We start from the raw sequence: 12,638 nt of genomic DNA on the forward strand, positions 1-12,638 counted from the left end.
GATAAAGGCAAAATTTTCGAAAAAAGACAAGGCAGAAAAAGGCAGAAAGCTGACGGAGCTTCGAAATTAGGCATTCTGAGGCGCTCACGGCATTCTGCTTGAACCCCCAATCCCTATACGTTAGATACACTAGAATCAGATGTTCCTTCTGACATACTCGGACTCGAGGGCCTAAACGCTCAACACGGAGGAGACGATCCCCCTTTCGAATAGATTCGAGCTCCGAAACATGAAGTGACTCTATGGAGTTCACTTGAGAGCAGCCCTACAAGATCTCCACGTGGACCTCGCGAAATAAGGTAGCAAGAAGGTCGTATGAAATTCTCGAATAGCTGCTCACAGGAGACTTCTGAGCTTTGAGCTCGGATATCCTCCTCAATCGGATTAGGACAGGGACGTTCAGACAAATGTTATACGCCGTATCCCTCACCAGCTCCGCTCGCGTTGCACTTCTGCCCATGGATACAATCCCGAGCGCTTGGCATGAGCAGGAGCCGATGTGGCCCTTGTAATCGAACAGTCTAGACGATTACGTACTCGTCCCCCTCAACCTTTTCTATTCGAAAAAGAAGCGCATCGAAAGCGAGCACAAAGACATATCCAGCTCGAATTCTTGTTTACACAGTGAGCTCTGCTTTGACCCCGCAGTTCCCGTTTCGACCGAGGACGCAGTTCTGGGTGCTGAACACAAACCGGAAAACCAACGGATCCGATGTCGCTGGTTCGAGCTTGATCCATTCCGGTTTCGAGTCTGCTTGGCTCGAACGATGACATGTATCGGATCTCACGAGCTTTTTTCATTGGAGAGAACTCTTCTGAAGAGCGCGGAAGCCCCTTCCATTATCCTCCGCCAAAGATTGACTTTCGACTCTCGTAAAATACCAAGGGCATCGGAATCGGTCTCGATTCGACGACGATGCTACTACTCATCTTCTATCAGGAAGGCGGAGAGCGGGCCATTCCGGGAGGATGCTCCAGTCTGGAGAATGCAGATTCAGCGCGGAGACCAGCGGATCGGATACGGAGCATCGAGGAACAGAGAGGGACTATCGGAGCCTTTATGTCGTCTGCGGGCCGGTTTCTCGGAATGAAATACTCCTCGGGTGGCATTGCAGGTGACATATGTATTTTGGGTTTCGATCAAAGTCGCCGCTCACATTGGGAAGCGTGGAAATTCTGTTAATTTGCATGAAGTCTGACAATTTTCGGATTCTGTCGCGGTTCCTTGCCGATAGTTCTATGAATAATTGAAAGAAAGATTGAAGTAAGTAGCGACAGAGAAGAAATCGCGCGTTGGACCACACAGGCGTCGAGCTCGGAAATTGAAACTGATCCGAACACTTCCATGTACTGTGTTCTGAATCGATGCGACGTGTAAAGTGCGGGAAATTTATGCCCGCGACCATGCATCGTCTCATGGATGAAAACCAAGCCAATTCGCAGAGGACGCCGTGCCGCTCTACGAAGCATTTTTCACGATGCGTTGCGAAAGCCAACCCGCGGCCGGACATGCGGAGGACGAATCACTCCATAGAGATAAATGAGCAGGCTCGAGGAATCGCGACGGATTCGCCCGAGTATCATGCTTCCAGCTTCCGATTCAAATCTTCGATAAGATCGATTCAGGAGCGAACGTAATGCCGGGCGATCGTTCGGCGTTGACCGCATTCCCCTTCGGAACCAACCCTCTCTACAGTCGGATTTTGACTGAACTGTCTTAAGCCAATCACGGAGCAGAAATTCCTTGGATGGAGCCGGATCATTTTTTCGTGACTATCCGCGGGATTCAGAGAAGGCCTATGAATGGGAGATCTGGGATGTTCTTCAGGAAGTGAACGAAGCCTCATCATTCTCCATCAGATCAATCATCATAAGAGAAGTTTAAGCAAACAAGAAGCCCATCCTGAATGCGTACGACGATCGAAGGACAATTCTAGAATCTCCCGATCCATTCGACGATTGCGTCGAACGGGACTAGACGCCTTCGGGACGAAGGGCTTGCGATGAATCCAAACGAGAAGGAGTTAGGATTCGTGAGTCACAACCCTGGGACCGCGGAATCAAACCGAAAGTACGTATGCGTCTGCAAATGCGGCGCCTTCAGCTGCCGAAGCCGCTGTTAGATAGAGATCGACCGCTGCGATGATTGAAGAAGTCTCCTATGAAAAATTCGGCTCATGCTATTCTTTTGCATTGATCTACATATTCTATCAGAAGCTTCAAAAATCACAAAGTAGGCGGCGAACAAGTCAAACAAGATCAAGATCTCGAATTTCTGACAGAACATCCGGTAGATGGAAATGGCGCCGCCTCAGAGCTTAATTTTCCGACGGTGGTTCGAATCTACGAGCGAGAAATTTATTTGAATCCCCTCGACGGATTTCGGAACAGACATCCACCGATCCGAGCTCATAAGCTCGAGAAACCGTAAGTCTTCTGCTGCGTGTCCAATCTACCCGCGGTCCCGCATCGCTGGAAAAAATTCGTGGCGTCAAATACGCCAGCAGTATCGCTATTGAAGTAATCCGTTCCAGCGTACGATCCAGTTGTTGTACTTTGGCACCCCGCGGAGTCAGTAACACCTCACGGTCCGCACCCTAAAAAACAGTTCTCGTTCACGCTCACACAGAGCCGCACGGGCGGACCGGCCGACAGGGAGGCTGGCTGTCTGGCTGGCTTTCCTCTCTTTCCTGTCCTTCTCGCCCAGTCGTGAGCAGTTCCCTTCCGTGGATAGAGAACCGGTGAAGATTCTCAGAACAGTTTCGACCGCGCGCGACGACATGCCGTCGCTTTCGTTGCCGTGACAATGTGCGCGCGTTAAGTTTTCCATCTAAGTGCGTGACGGATTAACTCGTCTTGGATTATCGAGTCTCGAGTTCCATATTCAGTTAAGAGTTGGATGCTCGAGCCTGCCATCGGCCAGCTCTGATTTTTGTGCGTGAACGGATCTGTGCGGAGCGGACAGTGCGCGCGTTTACTGTTTCTTCCTACTGGATATGTGTTGATTTTGGATTTTCCCATGGTGCTCGTTCCACCACAACAGGCGAGAATGCTCGCACTGTGCCTGACTTGGACGCTGTTTCTGTCTTGGCACAGCGTAGGAGGAGCCAAGCTTCCAGACATCTACTGGAACTCTACGAATTCAATGTAAGCTCAACCCCATCGTAACGAGTTGGAATTACCGATATGCGCGGATGATCTCAACCAGAGACCATCAGATTGATGTACACCCTCTGCCACTCCCCAAGCCACTTCAAGTGAATCGGAAATGAAATCTTGCGGCTCTGGAGTCCCGTATGATCCACCTCAGTCACCTCAGATGACAGAACACGGGAGCTACCGCGGTTGCGATCACCTCTCAATTTCTAAATTAGGCGTAGCCGAACGTTTCCGTCATCGGAGGAGGTTGAGCGAACGTCAGAGGGAGGAGAGACTGACGAGCCTTTTCCTCGTTCTCGACAGAGATCCGATGACACAATATCGTTGTATTACGATTGTCGTAGGCTCTGGGATTCTCTCGACAGCACTGTTCATTGGATAGAGGCCCCTTGATGGAGCTGACGTTCCCGCGTCAATCCATGCCTCTTACTTTCATCATGGCCCGCCAGCCAAGACTGAACTACCGACCGGTCGACCGAACAACAATCTATTGAATAAACTTACGCCCGATACAAACAAGTGCAGAAGAAAGAAAAGAATCAAATTCGTGTATATACAAACGCCTCACGAGCACCACTTACTCTGCCGATCGAGTGTCCTCGTGTGAGCAGCAGCAGAAGTCACGTTCGGGTGCTACAAAGCACGCATAGAAGAAAGGAAAATAACTGAAAAACACACTCGATCCAACAGTCGCGAGCAGACATCCGTCTGGTCAAACACAGAATTCTGATCGGCATGTCCCTCCGACCGCTAGTGGGGCCCGATCAGAATAAACTCAGATCGAAGGATAAATAATTTCGCGGATTACGGGTCTCGCTCACAAATGTCTCACTCAGTTAGAGTGATCCCGCGGAAGGAAGGCGTATTTTTGCGAGGAAGCTTCTTTTGGAACTCGTTTTTCAATTGATCAGCGACATTATTTCACGCGGTCTACTGAATGAGACCGATACCTACCTATTTCTCGTCTTGACCCCCAGTCTAGCTCCGCCTCATGTGCGTGAGGACCGGAGGCTTTTCCATAAGGTCTAGAATTCATCCGATTCGAGCGGGACTCGACGAAATGCGCTCGGGGCCTCGATGGCTGAGGAAATAATAATCATTTCTAAATCCGGGCGAATATCCTCCCTGGCGCGTTGCATTAGCAGCATCCGCGTTATCGGCAATATAGAACGTTTACGTTAGTTATATATACGCTTCTTGGTATTCGGATCTTCATTTAATCTGATTGAATCCATTGTTTGTGACTTGCCGTCGTTGCAATCACGTACACAGACAGGCACGCCCGGGTATGTGGGATACATCCCGCGATAGCAGGCAGCGCTTTCGGTGTCTTTATCTCTGGAGCGGAAGTCGACGATTGACACCGAAAGCAGAAGAGAACGCTGTGAGAATCACAACAAGAAAGCAAGAATTCCGCTGATCTACACCGACTTCGTCAGAAAAGAGAATCTAGGTGTTAAGGTGGGAGTGTCTTCTCCGAAAGGTCCACCCCCGGGTATAGTCTTTAAAAGTTATTAGCCGAACAATAGGAAACCATGAAATGAGGGAGAGGGAGAAGAAAAACAACCGAGAGAACAATTATTGCATGAGACATAATTCGACCGCGGACAAGGACTTCGCTCGCACTGGCAACATACTCCATACGGTTTGAAGCCAACGATGGAGTCGTAGTCTCGAGTTGTGATTCAACGGAGGAAGTAGCGGTGAATCTCCGGAATTCCACGAAGCACACCGAATGAGAGAGGATGCAGAGCGAGTCTGTGAGTAGCGCCCCGGCTTCTCGCGAGGATCGATGTTCGCGAACTCAGCTAAACGTTGCGTGACGCTTATAGCAGAATTCTGTGAGCATCGACGCTTCAGAGCGGCCGACAGAGCTACCTACATCACAGAAGAGAAAGATCGACGTCCTTGATACCCATGGCTGCCAAAACTCAATACGGGCTCGTGTCCGAACTTCTAATCGCCTCGCTCGTGTCGTCGTGCCGTCCCTTGCTTGACATTCTCTCGGTGACTTGTGCTCGACGTCGGTCATCGTCCACGGGGCTCGCCGCACCGGGGTCCACGATCTTCAGAGCAGGTTCCTCCGGCAGCCCACAAAGAAAGCTGTGTGGTTCCGTCGATTGCTGTTACTGAAGAAAGGTATACACTCGAGTGCACATTAGGACTTAAGGGTATCCGAGTTTTTTCCGGAGAGGGACCATGACTCCACCTCGGGGTTGACTCGAGCTCCGAGGATCTGTTACGGACGCTTTTGTATTGGTGTCGTGTTGTTCCCGGAGACCACCACCGCCGCCGCGTAAGAACCGAACAGCGGTCGGTCGACTCTTTGGAGACAGCGAGCGGGCGGGTTGGCGAGCGTATGGTCGAGCGAGCAAAAGAGCGAGTCTTCGATCGATCGATCGATCGATAGGAGAAACGGGCGAAAAAGCTGTTGTTGTTGTCCACTACGACGTTATAAATCTGGATTAGTTTTACATGCTCAGACAGAGAGGTAAGCAAGGCAGCGGCCAGCGTCGGCCGGGCGGCTGAACGAGGGAGCGAGCGAGCGAACGAGCAACCGGCATGTCGTATACCTTATCGCGGTAACGGTCATAGTTGGTGCCGCTTTTAAAACAAAATCGCTCTTCTTCCCTTCGGCCTGCTCTCGCTCTCTCTCGGTTCTTTCTTACGTTTTTGATGATAAATGTAATTCGAGATAAGACGCGCGCCGGTTGCGTCAATTTTTTTTATTTATTTCGTTTAGGGATCTGGCTAAGGGTGAGCTCCGGCGGCAGCCGTGCCGGCAGCAACAGCGTCAGCGCAGATATCTAAATACTCAGTTGTTCGCTCGAGACGGCAGCTCTTGGTTATTTATCATTATTCGAACTTACACACACCTATACACACTCACACTCAAATCCAACATACAGGTATGCCGGTAAGCCGTCGCATTAGGTTGTGCTTAATCTCGGATAGGTATTTCCCCCGATCGTTTCTCGCTCGCCGTTCGCGGAGAATTCGGCTCTGTCACCGTTACAAAAGTTTTGTTCTGCAGCAGATTTAATCTGGTTACACCGCACCGGCCGCACGCTGCCCGCGGCAAGTACGATTGGAATGTTTCGCAAGGAAATTTTTGACGAATGCGGTGTCAGCGATCGTTTCTCTCTTTGTTTTTCCGTTTCTGTGATCTTTCTGTAGAATACGATGCTCGCCTCGACGTGTGCCCTTCTATTTTGCGTCGAATCTCGTTTTCCATGTTCTTCTTTCGTGCAGGTCCCCGTTTTCCGTCAGCTATCGTCCGACAGTTCTGCGCTCAAAGCGTCTCATTGGATTTGTGCATTAATAATTTATGAAAGTCGAGCTGACGAGTTTGTCATTCCACCGCGTTCGTTGATGAAGATGAGAACATCTTTAAAAGCTCTGACGGAGTCACGGCACGACTCGACTGTCAACCGACTGCCAGCTGACCGACGCGCTGATCTCAGACGTCATGACAGATTTCGGTGTCCGGAATCCGGGAAAAAATGGGCGGTGGCGTCTGCTTTTGTCAAGAGTCTTGTTTCTTATCCTCACTAGTTGTATTCACTGTTTTTCAAACAGGCTGGATCTTGCGACCGAACGATTGACTTGCTAAAGATCCGTGCTTTCCTCACTCGTTTCGCAAGAAGCGTTCTGTCGATGAGTGCTTATCTATTCGTCTAAATATAAACGTGACTTCTTCCCTTTGTACTTAGAATCGTTCTCTTTGAAACCAGTGGTGTACCCTTCCGCTGTTCTGTTCTCACGAGACGCGCACGAGGATCCCAGGTTCTTTTCGAACAGGTATTACTTGCCAAGGGCGACTTCCGAGGCTGGTGCATCTGTCGTTTAGACTCCCCTGTTGAGGATATGGACACATGTATTGTTGATCCAAATCGTTCCGTCCCTTCCTATCTCATACGACATAAGTGCATAAGCTAATGGGATCGAGGATCGAACATTCACGGTGATGCTATTAGTTTTCTACGCGGTGTTCGATGAACGCTAGATCGTCGAAGACGTCGCAAGGCTTCTGCGAACACTTCAATCTTCAATCGTAACCGGTAGCAACGTTGTACGACGATTGTATCTTTCGTAAGAACAACCCAACGCTCCAACAAAAACGGCGATTGTAATTGTATTATCCTCTTCCACATGTGGGGAACGTCCTTGTCGACAGAGACACTTACGCACGAGCCAACCCGTACGGATAGATAAACAGCTAACTAGCCAATCGGTCGGTGTGTCGCTCGCTCAGTCGTTCGGCTGCTTAGAAATAATGCAGATAGATCGACGAACGAGCAGGCGAAATAGCGGGAAAACGTACGAAGTAGCGTTCCTAAGGACAGTCAAATGCGGTCGGACGTTTATTCCAAACTGGGTAGATTTCTGTGAAGTAATTCCAAAGCAGTCGATCATTTACAAAACATTTGCGGACGTTCTCACAGCTGTGCCAGACTAACGGGCGTTTTCTCTCCACGGTTGACAGTGTTCCTGTTCTGCCTGCCATGCGAATGTCGATCGGCCAGCCGACGATTTCACGAACACGCGGACACACTGACTAAATTTCTAGACGGTTGGCTGGCTGGCTGGCTGGCTGGCTAGCTAGCTAGCTGGTTGACTGCTTGGCCTGCCACAGCCATCGGTATGTACGGCAGCGACTGCCGCCATCGGCGCTTCTGTCGTCCGAAATGGTGTCGCAAAACATTTTAGTGCCAAATGCGTTTCATTGGCCTCCCACAGCAAGAAAAAAAAACCACTCCCATAGCTACAGGGTGTCGGACGATCAAGGCCCCTTGGAACCTCATCAGTTCCTAATGCCTGCATGCCTTCCTGCCTGCCCGCCCGTTTGGCAGCTCACTTCCTAGCTTCCTATGAGACTTTCTTCTCCTACTTCACTTTCTTCTGCTGCCGCATCTGGGTCTCTCGCGCATTTTTTTTAAACTGCTCCTCCTGTGGTCAGCCCTTAAAAACGAATTCCGACGGCATTCGGGCGAGGAGAGGTGATTCCGGTATTTGGCCACTCAACTAAAGACCGATTCTGATTGATGAAGTGATTTCCTGAATGGATCTAAGGCAAGACGATAGCGACGGTCGCTCTGACTGAGTACGATTCCCTTATCGTATCGTATACCATCCGATACACCCACGATTGATGCTCGTCCAGATGGAATATTTGTAGACGTCAACAAGATTCACTCAAAGGTGACGATGATACTCAATCCCGAGACCTTGCTCTGAGCGGGCTTGGTCTTCTTAAGTAGGACTGTCCTCAGCTGTCATGTTGAGTAATGGTTGTTCTTTCTTTTGGAACTAGGTATATTTCGTCTCAAGCCCCTCCCGAGCTGGGAGAACTCACTCGGAGAACCGTAGGAGGGAGCCGAGAAACCAACGAGTGGAAGTTTATAGAAACCTAATTAGTGACCTCCGACCTCCCGGATTTGCTTCATCGACGTCGGGGAGAAGTAACAAGTGACCCCGAACGGAAACCAGAATTAGAGGGTCCGCTCCTGCTGTACTCTCTATTTTCGATTGATCGTCTTTTCCGTTTCCCCCTCATTCACCTCCATCTCCGATCTTGACGGGTTTCGCGCAGAACGGCGTTCTAGGAAGTCTCTGTCGCCAGCGAAAGGGTTTTCCACGGGTTAACGCTGTGATGGATAGAGATGAGAATCTTGTTCTGGATGCTCTATATGACATGTCTTGTAACCCGTTCGAGCGCGCAACGAGAGCGCCTATACTCACGAGTGGCTATATATCCGTCGTCGATTGTGCTTTGTTTCCGATGGCTGCGACTAAAGAGTGAATTTACTGTCGGCGTGGAATCCGGGAGACTGATCGAGATTCAAAGGGTCGCTGCCGTTCGCCTTTCACGTGCCCTACACGGAAGAATCAGCGAGGGAACCATACCGCGAGTCTGAGCCCTGGCCCTGAGACGACGCGATTATTCCTGTAGAGGTCCAAAGAGTGGACACGCGCCATAGAGACCCACCTCACAGGTATCGCTTCATGGAGCGGTCCGATCCTCCTTCAATCCTTCCTCGGTTTCCAAGTCTTGATTCTCGGTGGAAGATTGTTGAAGAATCGGCGGGGGTCGGACGGGGTCGTGCTTCCGAGGAGCCCTCATGCTTTTCGGTGTGAGTCAAGCGCGGGTTCCACTCTGTGGTATCCTCGACAAGCGACGATTCCGTGTAGCATGTCACCGATCATGCTTCATCATAAAGCATGAATTATCCAAAATTATTACTTTGCGACCGACAACGGGACGCCGCGACGCGTGAATCGACTGGAGGAAAATGAATGGATTTGCGGGTACAGAAATTCGGCACGTCGGTGAATTCGTGCTTTTTTCTTCTGTCCGCATCTTCGTTTCCCTGAGCATTCTTCTTGGGGCGGCTTATGGCTCTCGAGGCCGGGTAGGTTATATTCTTCAAAGCCGTCAATTCCGTGAGGTTCGGAAGAATAGCTTCGATTCGGCGGGTTTCGAACTCGTCATGTGCATGATGAAGGATCAAATCAAATAAACCCGCACCAACAGACATGGATGTCGAAGCGGCGACGAATCCCTCGATGGAATTCTCCGTGGCCACTAGCGATAGCGACGCGATTCATTCTCGATATTTTGAAATGTCTATCGCGTGTCTCAGCGGATCTAAACGAACTCGAAGCTGAATCAGCGCACAATACGATCGGGAACATTCCTCTCGGTACCGGGGCCTCGGGCTCCCACTGACTCCGGATCGCTGAGCTCTTATGAACCGGACGGAATCAGGGGGTTAAATTAAGGAGCATCTCACACCACTGACGTTTCGCTCGGAGAGTCCTCGCCTCGTAAACGGCCCTCGTTTGGGCTAAATGTCGTCATTTCTTGACGCGCAGCTCTCTCGCAGCTCACTCCATGCAGGTCCACCAGCCCAGTCGTATACGAAATCGTACACAGAAAACGTTCCTGATGACGTTCAAACAAAACTCGATTCCACACGGCCTCCTCAAATTACCTTGAAGGGAAAATTAAGCAACATGAAATATGACACACATAGCCTCAAATACGGCTGTGAGTCCGCCACCCCTCACAACGTGTAGCCCCAATAATATTCCATGTCCGCCCATCTTTTCTCGCCTTTTGGCTTCTTCGACCGATGCTTCGTAATTTATAGCGGGCCAGAGAGAAAAAAAATAGAATACTTATTGTTGTTGTTGGCGTCGACGACATCATCCTCATACTGCGACGGCGGTCGCCGCCGCCACTGCTGCTGCCACTTCTGCCGTGGCGGCGGCCGGAGCTCAAGCGATTTTTTTTCTGACGACGGTATTTTGCGCCGGCGACCGCAGTCGCCGCCGCCCCCGCTTCTTCCTTAGATATGTAGTAATAACGCTCCGAGAATCATCTTCATTATTCGAGCTTTATTTCATACGATTCGGCCACCTCGACGATACAAACGCATTTCTCCGTTGCCCTATCCTCCGTGGTCGTTGTCCGTCCGCCAAGTTATAATCGCAGACAACGATGTCGCGGAATAGCGCACAACCCGAAACGCTCCGGATCCGAGTCTTCGGTCTCGGAGGGTTACTCACGCAGACGTCGCGTCGCGTACATTGCGTTCTCAGGACGCTGAAGGAAAATGTAAAAGCTCAAAAGTACCGGGGGGGGGGAGTGTTGTACAGAACGGTCGATATGCTTAATAGAGACAGATGTTCATAGTTTAATGGCTTCGTGGCTGTTAATAATGTTAGCTGTCTGACTGACTGCTGGCTGCTGCTGCTGCAGCAGTCACCTCAGTCGCATCCATTGCCGAGTAGAAATGCGCCGAGCGGCAAATGCTACCAGCATTGTTGTTGTCCACGTTCGGCTTGTTATTCGGCTTCATTCAGTGGACGTTCAACAAGTAAATGAAGTACTCATTGAAAGCGCAACTCGAAGAACGAAGCGTCGAATGGACGGATGGACGAACCGACAGACGAAACGACTGGTGGCTGGCCGGATGGTTCGCCGACTGGCTGCGTGGCTCAGGCGCCGCCTTTATAACACCGATGAGAACAAGAACCGCCTACGCGTGCTCGGTGGCCGCTCACTCGGTGACTTCACGTGAAATTTCGCTTCATTGAAAGTTGTGACCCTTTGGGTCAGAATAGACAAGACGCACGAAAAACGTTGACGTTCAGACTGGAATCATGGAGTTAGCCCTCCCGTATCCGTCGCGGAAGCGGCCACACGGCGCAGCGTGGACGGCCTTCGAGCTTCCCGATCTCCCCGCTTCCCGTCGGTCGGTCGTGAACTTTTCGATAAAATTTATGCCGTGGACGACAAAAAATCGTTCAGCGTCGGACGCAGTGATCTTCGCATGCAGTCGGGCATTCGAGTGCATGGATGCTTTGGTTTAAAGCCAGAAAATTCCTCGTCTATTGATCTTGACAGACGGATGATACAAACACTCGCTGTGATATGCCGACGCAGGCCAACGACTACGTGCGAACGAATGCTCTTGATGGATTACTCGGCTCCCATTCAATCGCTGTCCGGGCCACTCGGAGGAGTTGTTTTTCTGCGTCGAAATACTTCTGCCAGTCGAATTATCGGATTGTGACGACTACATGAAGTACGACAGCATCGTCGACAACGGAAAGATCTTATGAACTTTCACCCGACGAACTTTCATCCAGATCTCGATGCGGCTCCGACAGGCTGTCGAGAAATTCGGAGACCCCTGGGTTCCGGAAGAAGAAAAAAAATTGAGGAATTATTCGAGATCGCTCGGGGGAAGATATCGGATCGATTTGCCTTGGCTCGCGATGAGAGTCATGGCGACTCAAGTGTCCTCGTGCCAGAGGAAAGTCGTGTCGGTTCGAGGTTCGTGGTCTGCCACGACGTCGTCGTTGACGTCGCACGGACACCACGGAGTTCTTACAAGAGGATTGGCCGCAGCTCATTCGCTGGCTGCTTCGCTCGCTTTTGTGTGTTGCTGCTGCTGCTGTTGTGAGGTGTGAGCCTTCAGTTCGGTGAAGTTCGTTTTCGGACCGACACCTCGACGGCGAGCAGAGGCCCAAGCTGGGCAGAGCGGCTCACGACGGCTCGTACAAATGGAAGCAGCGAGCGCTTGCTGTAGGGTATTCGACGACGACGATGGCGGAGATGACGATGCAGATGCAGACCGGCCGAACGCCTAAAGAAACAACTTGAAGCGCCAGCATACTTTCCTCTGCCTGTTTGCTTCCAGCTCTTCCTTACCTGCTTAGTTAGATGCACCGACCGAGCGAATAGTCGGCTGAGCGGCCGAAGGCGGCGTCCGCCTTGAGCTCGAAAGCGCGGCGCTTTGTAAGTGCTCGAACGAGTGGAGATTATCCAATTTATCGTTTAACCAACAGCACCAACAACGGTACAAAAGCACATCACTAATTCATTGATCTCCGGACTTGACTGAGCAACCCGAAGGCTGATCCGATTGTTGTTTTTTCTTTTTCTTCTAATCTGAAGTCGGTTTCTT

The sequence above is a fragment of the Galendromus occidentalis genome, unplaced genomic scaffold (genome assembly GCF_000255335.2).
Source record: "Galendromus occidentalis unplaced genomic scaffold, Mocc_1.1 scf7180000077486, whole genome shotgun sequence".
NCBI classification, from domain to species: domain Eukaryota; kingdom Metazoa; phylum Arthropoda; class Arachnida; order Mesostigmata; family Phytoseiidae; genus Galendromus; species Galendromus occidentalis.